General features: G+C 44.8%; 1 protein-coding gene and 1 pseudogene across 1 annotated transcript in view; one reads left to right on the top strand and one right to left on the bottom strand.

Moving 5' to 3' along the window:
• The first annotated feature begins 1,219 nt into the window (after positions 1-1,219).
• LOC129399901 (elongin-C-like) lies at positions 1,220-4,145 on the top strand (annotated as a pseudogene).
• A 5,981-nt stretch (positions 4,146-10,126) lies between these two features.
• LOC129399572 (uncharacterized) overlaps positions 10,127-14,070 on the bottom strand; it is a 36,708-nt gene continuing 32,764 nt past the window's right edge. The window contains exon 3 of the transcript XR_008627181.1: positions 10,127-12,127. The gene's annotated coding sequence lies outside the window, so the exon portion shown is untranslated. The remainder of the gene's footprint in view (positions 12,128-14,070) is intronic.

Genomic DNA, 14,070 nt, shown 5'->3' with positions numbered 1-14,070 from the left:
TGATCTGTTTTGAATCTCTAACAACAATAGTGAGTTATGTGTTGAAATCTGGAATGTAATCAAGGTAAAGAGTAAAGGAAGTGAAATTATCACGCACGTACGGGGTGGGTTGGGGGGTGAGGGGTGGGATGTATACTTTTTGTTTTTTTGTTTGTTTTGTTTTTGCTTTTGTTTTTGTTTTTATTGGTGGTGGAATATGGGCACTGGTGAAGGGATGGGTGTTTGAGCATTGTGTAACTGAGATATAAGCCTGAGAACTTTGTAACTTTCCACTTGGTGATTCAATAAAATAAGTTAAAAAAAAAAAAGACATTTGCTAACCCCTCCTCCAGGACCTAGCTGGGTTCCCAGCAGAAAATGGAGGGGAAAGTCCCAGGAAATGGTCTCTCTTGGGCCAAATCAGTATCCAGTGGAGGAAACCAGAACAGAGGAGGCATCTTCACTCTGGCAATGACTGGATTGATCCCTGAAAGGATTTTTGCCCCTTTTGCCATGAAAAGGGTGAAATGTAAAACTTGTTTTGAAGCATCCTGTCTTGATACTGCCATGATGAGTCTTCCAGGAAGAAATGAACCACCAGCCTGACTCAATCAGTTTGGTGACTAGGCAGAAAACAAAAGGTCACCTGCTAATTGTGATAGCAGACTTCACCCTGCAGCCTCCTGTCTGGACACTTTCTCCCACAATCCAAAAGGAGTTCAGACACACAGGTCTGGGAATCAACTCAAAAAGCTAAACAACAAATGAGCCAGATCAGGCCACTTCTCTACTTGATCCTTAAAGGTCCCCTATGCACTGGTCCTACTGCAACATGTCTTAGGACTGCTCTTGGTACGGACACAAATCACAATTCCTATTCTCAACTAAACTCCCTTTACCTCTTCTTGACCTAGGCGGAGAGTAACTGGTTAAGTACCAGTGAAGATCTATAGCCTCTGTTAGCCGAACCAGGAAACTTCTGCTGGTTGTGAAGAGGGAATAACACCCTGACCTCACACTCCTCCACTCCCCTCCACTGCCATTAGCTAAGCCTGCGCCAGAAACAGGATCAAGCCGCCAGATTGATGCCATTCATAGAGGCATGCAGGATCCCAGAGTGTGGCAGAGACACTCTGGAGGGTTAAGCAGAATACATGCAGCACCATGTTGCTTACCTGGGGCAAGCAGTGGGGTTCCAGAAACCTCAGAAAGAACTTGTGGTCCTTGATCATGAGCAAACATGAACCACCCTTCCAGGCATTCCCAGAATCCTCGTGAGTGAGGCACTTAGCAGGAGCCAATGTAGGACAGAACTTGAAGAAATAAGGTCATGCTTGTGACCTCATTGTAGATCTGACGTCGGGAAGCATCTATTTCTTCGCTGGAGCACTATAGAGACTGGCAGTGGAGCAAGAATAGGGTGGGTACAAGGACAGATGGGGGAGGCAAAGGCTGCCTTTGCCCTCCTCAATACATGAGTGACCATGGCAGTTGCAGGGGACCAAGGCTCCCTCCTTGCCTTCAGCTTTGCAGCTCAGCGTGACCCTAACTCCCTAGCACAGTTCTTACAGGTTTAGGGTATGGTCTCCTAAAAGGATTGTCCTTGTTTCAGAGGCCCTTCAAACATTTGGTGTGCCCAGCTACTTCCTCCACACTCCAGCGAGTGAGAAGGAATTTTGCACATCCCTGCCTCTCCAGGAAACTACTACATTTCCTCTGGAAGTAAAGTAGAATTGCACAAGAACATAATATATGGAAAAGAGAAAAGCTATGGTGGCCACGAAGGCCCTGACCTATATATGCCAAATTAATATTCTTTGATGGCTGTGAATTTGTTTTACAAAGAGAACATGCGTTAACATCAGGAAAAATAAAAGCCACGTTAAGTAGCCCGGCTTGGTTTGCTGAAAATGAAATCAGTAAAGTCAGTTTTAGAGAGATCCCCTCACATGTGCTAGCCAAACTATGCAGGTATTTTACCTACAGTATTATTTATTTATCTATCTATTTATTTATTTATTGCTTTTTGGTTCATACCCGGTGATGCACAGGGGTCACTCCTGACTCTGAACTTCTGAACTCAGGAATTACCCCTGGCGGTGCTCAGGGGACCATATTGGATGCTGGGAATCGAAGCCAGGTTGGCCGAGTGCAAGGCAAACGCCCTACCTGCTGTGCTATAGCACTAGCCCCATTTACCTACAATGTTTATTACACTAACAGCTCAACTGAGATTACTGAATTCCCAATTGCATCTGATATTGCCCTGGAGATGCTGTGGCTGAGAATGTCCTAGATTGCTCAATAAAACAAATAATAATAAATTGTACACTTTTTTCAGTATATTTATGATTCATGGTTCAGTTAGTAACTTTTCATATGTAGCATGTTGCCTCGGTGCAATTGAACTTTATTGTTCATTACAGAGCAGATGTTCTTTTGCATAGCAATCAGAGCTGACATTTGTTGCTACATCAGTAAATTAAGGACATTTTCACAAACTGAAAAATAAACAAATATGCCAATTCATAGGTGGTTTTGCCTTTTAAAAAGAAAAGAAAATTTGAGTGTGCTCAAATCACCCATAGTTTAGTTTAAAACTGGGTACAAATTCAGGCCATACCACCTCTCCAGGGTTAGAACTCAGGAAACCAGCTATACTTAGTGTTGTGGAATTCAAACTCAGTACATCAGGATCCTCCATGAGCTGTATTTCGGACTCACCACCAGGATCTCACCATTCTACAAGGAGGTGATCATTGACGTAAAGAGAGGGGTTCGGCAGGGCGATACCATTTCACCAAAACTCTTCAGTGCCACCCTCAAGAACGTCATGCAATGATTGGAATGGGAAAGAATGGGAGTGAAGATAGATGGTTGGCAACTGCACCACATCTACTTCACTGATGATATCGTTCTCATAACACCAAACATTAGCCAAGCGGCACGGATGCTGGCCGACTTCGACCGCAAGTGTGGAAAGGTCGGGCTGCAGCTAAACCTCAACAAGACGATGCTCATGAAAAACAAACTGATCCCTGATGCTCCATTTGCTCTCAATGGAACAAACACCTCTGAATGCCGCAGCTGTGTGTACCTGGGTCGATAATTCAACATGAGGAATGACTCGGTGCCAGAACTGCACAGGAGGAAGAGAACAGCGTGGAACGCCTTCAAGAGCGTCGAAGAAGTGGTTAAGAGGACGAAGGATCTTCGGCTCTGGGCACATCTTTTCTTTTTTTTTTTGCTTTTTGGGTCACACCCAGCGATGCTCAGGGGTTACTCCTGGCTTTGTACTCAGGAATTACTCCTGGCAGTGCTTGGGGGACCATATGGGATGCCGGGTATCGAACCCAGGTCGACCGTGTGCAAGGCAAACGCCCTACCTGCTGTGCTATCGCTCCGGCCCCGGCACATCTTTTCAATTCCACTGTTCTTCCTGTGCTAACATATGCCCCAGAGACCTGGGCCCTATGCAAACAGGATGAGAACGCTATTCAGGTACCCCGAAGAGGAATCGAAAGAGGTATGCTTGGAGTATCACGTCTTACTCACGTGAGAGAAGGAATCCGGAGTTCTGACCTCTGTCAACAGTCAAGAATCAGGGACACTGTCTCGTTTGCCAAGACATCAAAAATCAGATGGGCCGGACATGTAATGCGATTCAAAGACGACCACTTGAACTAGAGCTATTACCGACTGGATTCCACAGATGTCAAAAGACCTCGTGGCCTCCCACCAACGAGATGGTCAGACTTCTTCGTCAAAACTCTGAATGAACGGTTTGAGGCACTTTCTGTCTCTGGAGCGAGCAGGTATCATTGGGCTACGCTAGCACTCGACTGGGACAAATAAAGATGTTACTGGCACCCGCTCGAGCAAATTGAAGATCAGCAGAAAGACAAGTGATACAAGTGATGCATCAAAACCCACCAAAGAAATAGGTGCATGGGAGAGCAGTCTGACTGTGTCACAATTATGTGTGGAATCCAGTACACCATCACCTGTCTTGAACATCTCTGTGTTGGCCAGCCAGAAAGTTCAGTGGAGTCTCAGTGCTTGGGATATTTCTTGGGGTTTCATTATGTAGCAACGATGAACTTATTCATGCCACACGATTGACCTCAATTCAATGCCTACCTCTCTAAGCAGATGTCATCTACTAAACAGATCTCCTTACTCGAAGATCTAGTTCTAATTCCATGCTTGGTCTTCCCTGGATTGGCAGCCCCCATACTGAAACAACTCTGGAGTGTAAGTTCAGGTATAGTCTGACTTACAAACATGTCTGTCATTTGATAAAAGAAATTTCCTTCTGTGAAGACATTTTGGCTTCATCTTGCTTCCAGTGTTTAGAAGCCAACCAGATTATGAATGAGGCCCCAGGGACACCCCCTAACCCCCTCCCGACACTGCCCTTTACCCAGCCTCTAATTTGAGGAATTTAACTTCCTGCTCCTTTTAGAAAGAGAAACAGTATTTTTTAGTCTTTTAGTGTGCTTTTTGATTATTATTTGGCTTTAGTTTTGACCTCCCAAATAGGTCCCGGAGGCCCAGAGGACCCACTGGGGACTGGCCAGTCTCAGCCACCCAGTTAAGGGTGTAACAAGGGTGTGAGGGTAGTTTGAAATGCCTGTTTAGTCCGTTTCTCTGGTAAAAATGGCCATAGCACCAGTTTTCAGTCCCATATTTCTCAGTAACCGTGCCCCCTTCCCCCAACCGAGGAGCTAAGTAAATAAGAATTTGCCTTCCTGGGGCCAGAGCGATAGCACAGCGGGTAGGGCGTTTGCCTTGCACGCGGCCAACCTGGGTTCGATCCCCGGCATCCCATATGGTCCCCCAAGCACTGCCAGGAGTAATTCCTGAGTGTAAAGCCAGGAGTAACCCCTGAGCATCGCTGGGTGTGACCCAAAAAGCAAAAAAAAAAAAAAAAAAAAAAAGAATTTGCCTTCCTGTCCAGGCACTTAAGGGCTCTTCAGGAGGGGACACAGCCTGTGTCCCCTAGACGGCGGGGCTGGCTCTGGGAGTCTCTGGGACGGGCCCTCCCATGGGAGGCCAGGTGTCTTCTCCTGTGGTGCCCGGCTTCTCTTTCTCTCCGGCTGAATAAACGCTTTTGGATATGACTTACTTTTTCCACTACTAATAGAATAAAAGCAGTTTTCTAAAAAAGAAGAGGAGGAAGTGAGAATGACATATATACATGCATATATATATAGAGAGAGAGAGAGAAATAAATGGAAATAACCATGTTGGTGGGGATATGGTGAAAAAGGAACCTCATTCATGTTAGTGGAATGTCATCTGGTTCAGCCTCTATGAAAAATAGTATAGAGACTGCTCCACAAAAGTAGGAATAGAGGGGCTGGAGAGATAGCACAGAGGGTAGGGTGTTTGCCTTGCATGCGGCCGACCCGGGTTCGATTCCCAGCACCCCTGAGCACTGCCAGGAGTAATTCCTGAGTGCAGAGCCAGGAGTAAACCCTGTGCATTGCCGGATGTGACCCAAAAATTAAAAAAGCGGAAAAAAAATAGGAATAGAGTCTCCATATGGCCCAGTGATTCAACGTCTTGGTATTTATGCACCCTAAACTTAAAAACACTAAATAAAACACAACACACACACACACACACACACACACACACTCCTATGTTCATTGCAGCACTTAGTACATTAGTCAGGTTATGGAAGCAATCCTAATGCCCAATGACAGAAGAATGGGGGGGAAAAAGTTGTGATATAAGGGGCCAAAGCGTTAGTACAGAGGTCGGGTATATGCCTTACCTGCAGCTGACCTGAATTCGATTCCTTTCATCCCATATGGTCCCCCAACCACCGCTAGGAATAATTCCTGAGTACAGAGCCAGGAGTAACCCCTGAGCGTTGCTGGGTGTGACCCAAAAAGCAAAAAAAAAAAAAAAAATTTTTAACGATCTATATGCACAGTGGCATACTATGCAGAGAAGAGATAAGAAAAGATAGAAATCTTGCAGCTAATCTTGCAATCTGGACGGAACTGGAATCTTAAGCTAAATTAGGCAAAAGGAGGACAAGAAATACCAGATAATCTTCTTCCTCTGTGGAAATACAGAGACAATAGAAAGTGCTAAACAATGACAAACTCTTGGCCTTGGATCACAGAACTGATTATCAAGCAGTGGTGGCTGAGGAGAAGGAGGACTGGAGTAGAGGCCACACAGGGACAGAGGTGGAGAGTCAGCACTTGGGTGGTGCGGGGGGCTAGGGAGGGCAGTAGTTTTGCACATCAGTACCATCGACTCAGATTATTGCAACCATTTTACCTAAATGATAATAAACATTTTTTTTTATTGAATCACTGTGAGTTAGTTACAAGCTTTTACGTCATGTTGGGTTACAATCACACAATGATCAAACACCCATCCCTCCACCAGTGCACATTCCCCACCACCAATATCCTCGGTACACCCCCCCCCTCTTTTCCCACCCTCCCCCTGCCTCCATCGCAGACAATATTCCCCATACTCTCTCTCTACTTTTGGGCATTACGGCTTGCAACACAGACACTGAGAGGTCATCATGTTTGGTCGTTATCTATTTTCAGCATCATCTCCCATCCCTACCAATTCCTCCAGCCATCATTTTCTTAGTGATCCCTTCTCTATTCCATCTGCCCTTCTCCCCTCCACTCATGAAGCAGGCTTCCTGCTATGGGGCTGGTTAAACTTTTTTTTTTTTTTTAAGAAAGCACTTTTGAGCTTCAAGTGGAGAAATAGGACATGGTGGGGAAAGAGAGTAGGAGACTGTAAGTGTTGGGGACTAGAGGAAAACAACAGTTTCACTGACACTGCACAGATCCTGGGCAAGTTTTAACAGGCAGAACAGGAAAGTTGAATGGGAAGGAATTAGGGTTTTGCAGACTGATTGAGAAATGTAGTAGTAAGAGGCTTAAGTGAGAGGTTTTAGCTGGGATTGATGTTAAAATAGGATATTTGGGGTTTATTAGAATATTGGGACCAGAGCGATATAGCACCGCAGGTAGGGTATTTGCCTTACACGCGGCTGACCCGGGGTTGATTCCTCTGTCCCTCTCGGAGAGCCCGGCAAGCTACCGAGAGTATCCCGCCCACATGGCAGAGCCTGGCAAGCTACCTGTGGCATATTTGATATGCCAAAAACAGTAACAATTCTCACAGGGGAGACGTTACTGGTGCCCGCTTGAGCAAATCGATGAACAATGGGACGACAGTGCTACAGTGCTATTAGAATATTGGAATGGATTTCAGAGCATAGTCGTGATTGAGGTATGGTGAGAGACTTCCTGGAGTACAGATATTTCATACCTGTGGATGTAGCTGATTCTGGATGGTGAGGAGGATGTGAGTAACACATTGTAGAGACCCAGTAAGAAGAAAATCAAAAGGACTGGAGAGATCGTGCAGCAGATAGGGTGTTTGCCTTGCAACGTGGCTGACTCAAGTTTGATCCCCAGCATCCTATCTGGTACCTAAGTGTAGAGCCAGGAGTAATCCCTGAGTACGCTCAAGTGTTGGTTAGGAAAATGGAGACAGTAGTGGAGGGCTGGTAACAGTGGTGATGGGATTGGTGTTGTAATATTGAATTCCTGTAACAAATCATCATGAACAACTTTATAAACCATAGTGTTTAAACAAAGGCAAGGGGGCAGGATGGACGGGGGAAGCCTGGATGATCCTTCAGCCTCCCAGTAAGAGCTATTACCCACAGTGATGTTGGGTTGCAACTGCTTATCAGGGATCTTTATTCACTCCAGATTAAGAAAAAATGAACTTGGCTTTTTCTATAAGGGAGGCGAGAAAAGTTCCTCTCCGTAAGAAGAGGGCATCACCCAGAGAGGAGCCCTGTCTTCTGAGGTGTCTTCTGAGGTGAAGACACTTCTTTTTCCTTGACACACATGGCAGGGCCTGTCCAAGGCAATTTGATCAGGGCCAGAGTTGAGGGAACTGAGAGGGCAGGTGGCTGGCAAGGGCAGCAGCCACTGGACAAGTCTTTCTCTGGCCCCTATCATTGTCATAAGTCTAGTTCTACCATATCTCGGTCATTAAATGCCCCGAACCCTGAGTCCAGGAGGACAGAACTTGTCAAAGAGGAGGCTAATGGCAGATGGCCTCCCGCTGCTCTTCTGAGAGGCTAAGTTTGGGTCTGGGTCATTGTAGAGGTTGAGGAGAGGAGCCAGAGAGGGAGCGGGAGTCTCTTGGGGTTTAAGGGACAGTGATCAGGAGATGTGAGGCAGGAGGTGGGAAATGGCAGGTTTTTAGATTGAAGAAGGCATGAGCATGAGGAAGTCTAAGATGCATATTCTTTTGATTAGAAAATGCAAAGAGTTGCAGGAGACTATTATGATGAAGGGTCGGAAAGTCAGACCTCCCCACAGCTGAGGGTATGACAAGAGTGAGACTGGGAAGAAGCAAACCAGAGGGGAGTCCTCAGAGACGCTACAGGGGAGTTTGCTTTCTTTTTGGGGGATGGAGGATAATAAACTTGAATAAGGGAAAATAATAACCTGAGAAAGGATGATCAGGAGATATCAAATGACACCGGGGATAACATAATGACATGAACAAAAGAGAAAAGAAGACTGAGAGGAAAATCCGAGAAGGACCTTGACCCAAACACATGAGGCATCCCCAGCAGAAATAAAGACAGTATGGTTGGAGACTTGAAGTACATCAGGACCATCCTCACAACATGCCTGCCCTGAAATGGAGGTTCCAGACAAATAGAAAAGTCATCCTGCATACACACACACACACACACACACACACACACACCACACATACATATATAATTTCAGCACTGAGTGGTGGAATGAATGGATATGAGCTCAATATGATTGGTATGTCAGATATGAGAACAAAAAGGTAAGTATGAAAAATAGCTTGGGGGCAGAGTTACAAATAAAGTTTACTTTTATATAGGCATAGAAGGACATGAGAGATTATAAAAGATTCTCTGGCCCCTAGGAAAGGGGAAAATGGGTTTACATTTACAAAAAGCTTTATAGATCAGCTCATTTTTAAAAAGTAAATCATTAGATTACATTAACAAGAAACTCATTTTCTTTTTTTTTTTAATTTAAAAAAAAAATTTTTTTAGGCCAGAATCTTTATTAGGGTGTCTATGAAAAGGGAAGGGAGAGCATGGCGAACAGTTTTGAACTGATTAGTTTGAATAATTTTACTTTTTTTTTTTACTTTTTTTTTCTAATTTATTTTATTGAGGAGAGGAGCCAGAGAAGGAGCAGGGGTCTGTGGAAAGTTACAAAGTTCTCAGGCTTATGTCTCAGTTATACAATGCTCAAACACCCGTCCTTTCACCAGTGCCCATATTCCACCACAAAAAAAAAACCAAAAACGCCAATATACATTCCACCCCTCACCCCTCAAACCCCCCCCGCTTAACTGATAAATTTCACTTCCTTTTCTCTTTACCCTGATTACATTCCATATTTCAACACAAAACTCACTATTGTTGTTGGAGTTTCAACACAGAACTCACTATTCTTGTTGGAATTTATCCCCCAAGAATACAGCCCTATTGACAAGGAAATATTTGATAATTAGTTTTCCACTGATGAGAATGAAGAGATAAAAAGGTTTACAATTTCTGTATTTTAGTAATTAAGTCCAGGGAGATTTAAATTGGAAATTGAATCATTTCCCTTCCTGGAGCAGCATGGAGCAAAAGCTTAGTTCACAGTCTGGATACATGGTTGCAAGCACTCGCTGGAACCCCAAGTCATATAGCTGGCTCTGGTTCCTGCTCGTTCCGCAGCCAAGCCGCTGTGCAAAGGTACGGCCACCCGGGTTGAATCTCGGCTGGAGCCCGAGCTCCAGCCCCGGCCCGAGACTGCCCAGGTGTCCCGCTGTTTCAAGTTCAAAGCACATTTTTTTTTAAATTTTATTTTATTAAATCACCGTGTGGAAGATTACAATGCTTTCGGGCTTAGGTCTCAGTTATACAATGCTGAAACAACCATCCCTTCACCAGTGCCCATATACCACCACCAAAAAAAAAAAAAAACCCACACAGTACACCTCCCATCCCGCCCCCCACCCCCTACCTTGTAACTGATAAGTTTCATTTTACATTCTGTTTGTAAATGTACTTTGTGAATGTACTTTGGTTACATTCAATATTTCAACACAAACCTCACTATTGTTGTTAGGAGTACCCCACTAGATTCAGACCTACTGTGAAGACAAATAAGGTCGCGTGGCCACAGTAGCGGCCACGCGGTTTTGAATTTCTGTACTTTAACAAGAAGTCCAGGGAGATTTCTTCCAGATATTAGATAATTGCAGGCTTGAAAACCCAATCTGTGGTCGTCTTAATATGGCGGCCACCGCGCCCTTCATCCCTGGAGAGAAAGAGGCGAGAGAGAGAAATACCTTTCCCCTCCTGGGCGGGCACGGGGCCGAGGCTTAGTTCTCAGGCTGGAGACATTCTGCGAGGAGTTGCTCATGCCGAAAGAGGTTTTTCTGGGTCTGGATTCACGCTTGTGCAGCTGCGGAGAGGCCGCACATGCATGCGGCCCCCGGGATCACATCTCGGCCCAAAGCACATTTTTTTTCTTCCGTGCCACAAAGTTCATACCTGCTCAAACGTCCCATAAAATGTCGGACACCACACCTCCTCCTCCCGGAGGGAAGAGAGACCAAGGAAGAAGGATATTTCCTCCCAAGGAAGAAGGATATTTCCTCCGTTAGCCGGCGTGGGGCAAAAGCTTAGTTCACAGTTTGGATACATGGTTGCAAGCACTCGCTGGAACCCCAAGTCATATAGCTGCCTCTGGATTCTGCTCGTTCCGCAGCCAAGCCGCTGTGCAAAGGTCAAGAAACTCATTTTCTTTAGCAAGGGAACTGTGAGCACTGATGGTTGAGTTATCTATGGGGGGAATTTTATAGTATACTGTGTCCACATGTCTTCGCAAGAGACCTTGGGAATTTAGTATTGTGACAATCTCATCCAAAACATTGTATAGAATCAATGTAGCTCTTATGAAAGTGCCCATAAATTTATGTAGGGAAATAACTCCCACCCCAGTAACAACAGGGATTCAAGGCGGGGGATAAAAAGATGATGTAGGCTTCTCTTTCTCCAACTTCAAACTTTACTATAAAAGTGTAATGATCAAAAAAGTGTAGTCCTGGCATAAAAACAGGCTCTCAGATCAGTGTAATGGAATCAAGAATCTGGAGACAGACCCTCTAGAGTATGGACAGTTAATCTTTGATAAAGGAGCAAAAAGTATGAAGTGGAAGGCTCCTTCAACAAATGGTGTTGGGAAAACTGGTCAGTCTCAGAATGGTCTTTCTTGCATGTGAGAACATATCAGGGGGATAACAAATGTCCAAAGTCAACAGAAACTGAGAACTGGTCTTAGTAGAAAACATACCACGGTGTGTGTGTGGATGGTGCAGGAGGGGGCGAGGAGAAGGAAGGGTAGGACCGGGAAGGGGACACAGGGATACTAGTGGAGTGATACCTCAGATGGAAGTGAGGTGCTAGCATGTGGTATGCATGAAACTTAGCAGCAACAGTTTTCTAAACCACAGTGTCTATAATAAATTTTTAATTTAAAAACATAGAAAGAAATCTGTTTTTCAGACCGTGGCTTTGCAAGTTTGGTTTTTACAGCAGCAAAACATTGTACTAGTAAGCCCCAATGCCTGTTTGTACAGTTGAACCGTGACTTTGCCAGTGGGGTTGTATCCTTGACACCCAAACAGGACAACCAGACTTGTTTTCTTGGAACGGGTATGGTAAGATTATTATGGAAACTTTCTCAGAATTGCATAAGGCATAACAATATTCCCATATCCTATTTTTAACCCACAAATATTGCCAGTACAGTGAAATCTACTTTCAACCAATGTTCAGATAAAATAGCAAAATGAGTATTTATAAATGTGTTTGAATTTGTCACCACAAAATAAAGAACTTAGATTTTCATTGGATGATATTCTTTAGTGAGTGATTGCTTCCTCTACTAGACCTAAAAGAGGGGAGAAATACAAGTAGTTGGTTGAATCTTTATTGGTTTGGTGGCTCATTTTCTTGGAGGGGTTCTGGGTCAGCAAAAGACCCCAAGGAAGAGGTGCAATGAGGTGGGTCCATCAGTTTCAAAGTCTGCAGGGAATAAAATATTAGGAATAAAACATAAATATCAGGGGCAGAGAGATAGTACAGAGGGTAGGGTGCTTGCTTGGCACGTGGCAGACCCGGGTTGGATCCCTGGCACTTCAAACCCACCAGGAGTGACCTCTGAGAGCAGAGCCAGGAGTAAACTGCACTGCTGGGTGTGGCCCCCAAACAAACAAGCAAAAACCATAAATATTCCCCAGAGGATCAGGGCAGGAAAGGGAGAGGGAAATGAATAGGCAGAGCATAGGGGATTTTTTAGGACAGTGAAACGATTTTGTATGATAAGATGATGGTGAGTATATATCATTGTACTTTTGTCACAACTCACAGAATGTACAACACAAAGAGTGTAAGTAGTGGACTTTAATGAGTAATAATATATTACTATTGGTTCCTCAGCTGTAACTAAAGGATCACATTAAGGCAAGCTGGTAGGAAGAAGAGGCGTTGGGCTGAAGGTAGGTTATATGTGAACTGGTATTGATATTTTCCATTCAATTCTTCAGTAAACCTAAGACTTCTCAAAAACAACAACAAAAAAATAAAGGTCCACTAGGAAAACTTTAAAAATTAACCCAGATCGATATTAGAGAATCAAACACACATCCTGCTTTTTACTGGCTGTTATTATTCTTTCTCGACAAAGTTACTCCTAACCAACAGAAAGGAAAGTGAAGGACAGAGATGGGATTGCAACCTTGGGAGAAACATTAAAGGCACCCAGATGGCCTGTTGCGGGCATTGGACCAAGGCCACGGAGTCCAGCTCAGCCAAGAGGGAACGCTTCCTCACAGACCTCAGAGCTTGGTGCACTTCCTACGCAAATTCCAAGAGATGTTGGGTTTTTTTTTCTCTCTCATTTGTTTAAAGGCTGGTGGGAGCCTGGCCAAGCACAAACTTCTGCCTAAGTGGGGAGGTTTTCCAGGGGGGGAGGTGGGGGCAGTCTGGCCTTTCGGGGGCAGCAGTGATGTTGGGAGACACCTCTCCGCAGTTAGCCAACTGCAGAATTGTTGGGAGGAGACAGACAGGAAGGGGATGCTGGAGTCCTCAGATGGAATGTGGCCCTGGAATGCTGCTCCCCACGGGGCGGGGGTAGAGGGAGTCCTGGACCAGTTTTCTGCCTCCTCCCTAGAAGAATACCCTGTTGTGAAAGCTCTTTGCAAGGATGATGACTACTATAGCTTAAGGTCCTGGATATGTAAAAGTCTAAGGTAGTTAAGATTTTTTAAATTAAATCACCATGAGATGCACAGCTATAAAATTGCTCTTGATAGGGTTTCAGTCATACAATGGGCCAACACTCTTCCTTTCACCAGTGTACATCTCTCAGCACCAACGTCCCCAGTTTCCCTCCATCCATCCTACCTGTAGTATGCCTCTTCTGAAGGCACTTCTCTGTCTCTCCCTTTGTCTCTGTGTGTGTGTGTGTGTGTGTGTGTGTGTGTGTGTGTGTGTGTGTGTGCTTCCTTTTGGGCCTTATGGTTTGCAATGCAGGTCCTGGAAGGTTTTCATGTATGTTCCTTTACCTCCTTTCAGCACTCAGGTTTTTTTTTTTTTTTTTTTTTTTTTTTTTTAACGATTACTTGTTCTAAGCCACTACTGTAGATGGAGGGAAGTTCCGGCTCTGTTTATGAGTCTGGGAGCTGCCTGACCCTGTGCTTTTTTTCTCTCTTCTTTTGGTCTCTTTTTTTCTCTCTTCTTTCGGTCTCTTTTCTTAATCCTCATGGCGCCCCTGCTTCAGGCCTGCTCACCTGGGGCTGGTCCCTAGCACAGAACCTTGAGGAACTGCATACAGTGACTCCCAGGGAGTCTAAAAATGAAAACTCCAAAGCCTTGTCACCCTGATGCAGAGAAGAAAACAGGGCCCAGGGCCAGCCCAGCTACAAATTTAGGGCTTGGAAAGCTCACCTGGTGCTGAGGAGCGCTGT

This window comes from Sorex araneus, chromosome X (assembly GCF_027595985.1).
Source record: "Sorex araneus isolate mSorAra2 chromosome X, mSorAra2.pri, whole genome shotgun sequence".
NCBI lineage: Eukaryota > Metazoa > Chordata > Mammalia > Eulipotyphla > Soricidae > Sorex > Sorex araneus.
This window is presented reverse-complemented; position numbering and strand designations above follow the sequence as displayed.